Here is a 1,454-nt window from a genome sequence, read left to right on the forward strand (position 1 = left end):
CATTATCATGCTCCATCACAAGTTACCAGACATAGTTCCCAGTGCTCTACAGCAGGATCTCTTTGCTTATCCATTCCAAAGGCAATAGTTTACATCTATTAACCCCAAATTCCCAATCCATCCCACTCCCTCCCCCTTGGCAACCACAGGTCTATTCTGCAAGTCCATGATTTTCTTCTGTGGGAAGTTTCATTTGTGACGTATATTCCAGATATATAGTATCCTGTCATCTGCGTACAGTGACAGTTTTACCTCTTCTTTTCCAGTTTGGATACCTTTTATTTCTTTTGTTTGTCTGACTGCTGTGGCTAGGAAGTTGCTGATATATTTTGTAAATTAAGCCCTTGTTGGTGGCATCATTTGCAACTATTTTCTCCCACTACATAAGTCATCTTTTCGTTTTTCTTATGGTTTCCTCAAAACATAATTTTCAAGTGAAAATATATCCAAGAGTCCCCCAGTGGCTGGCAGCTCCAGAGGCAATTAGTCACATGCCTGTTTCCCCTAGATGGTAGCCACTAAAGACAATTTGGGAGAAGTAGCCACAGGGAATGGGTGGCAGCTCCACTAGGGATTCCTGAGGTTTGTTTTGGTGGAAGATGTAGATTTCTTCATGAAACAGCCTGGTAGTGAGAATCCAATTACAGCACTAAAGAAGCTGGATGAACAGTACCAGAAGAAGTATAAGTTTATGGAATTCAAACCTGCTCAAAAGCAAAGGAGGATAAAAGGTCATATTCCTGAAATAAAGCAGACTTTAGAACTTCTAAAATAGATGCAGAGATTAAAAAAAGAGAGTCCATCAATTCACTGGAGACCAGATTCTTACTGGCAGATGAACTGTATTGCAAAGCTTCAGTTCCTCCTATCAGTAAAGTGTGTCTGTGGTTGGTGGCATTGTTGGAAGAGAATTTATCAATAAGACTGCCACAAAGAATCTTGATTTTCTTGAGGAAGACTTTGACTTTTTTCAAGATCAATTTACTACCACAGAAGTCAATATGGCCAAGGTTTATAATTGGGATGTTAAAAGAAGAAACGAAGATGATTCTACCAGGAACAAAGCATAATGCTGGCAATTAAAAATATGGTTCAATTGTCTAAACATGTTATTTTAAATACCCCAGCTTATCCTTAAAAGTTGACATAACTTTATTTTTAACAGCCAAAATGATAATTAAAACTTTATAAAAGAGTTTCAAAAATATGTTTCTAAGAGAAGACTAGGGAAAATATTTTGTATGTGAATATAAAAGTCTGAATTAAATTATATTTCCCCATAGTAACTGTAATGAAACTAATTGTTACAGTGATTTTGGGGAGGGACTGTTTTATAATGACCAATATAATTCTTCCCTTACAGTATATGTAACACTAATAAAAAAGTACTTATAGCCTATGATGTTAGAATTTTTGCTTAGAGATGTTTTTCAGTTGGAGAATATCTTTTGTGA

At 36.1% G+C, this 1,454-nt stretch overlaps 1 pseudogene; it reads left to right on the forward strand.

Annotated features, from left to right (window-relative positions):
• The first annotated feature begins 508 nt into the window (after window positions 1–508).
• LOC125121235 (prefoldin subunit 3-like) lies at window positions 509–1,070 on the forward strand (annotated as a pseudogene).
• The last annotated feature ends 384 nt before the right edge of the window (window positions 1,071–1,454 follow it).

This window comes from Phacochoerus africanus, chromosome 2 (assembly GCF_016906955.1).
Source record: "Phacochoerus africanus isolate WHEZ1 chromosome 2, ROS_Pafr_v1, whole genome shotgun sequence".
NCBI classification, from domain to species: Eukaryota; Metazoa; Chordata; class Mammalia; order Artiodactyla; family Suidae; genus Phacochoerus; species Phacochoerus africanus.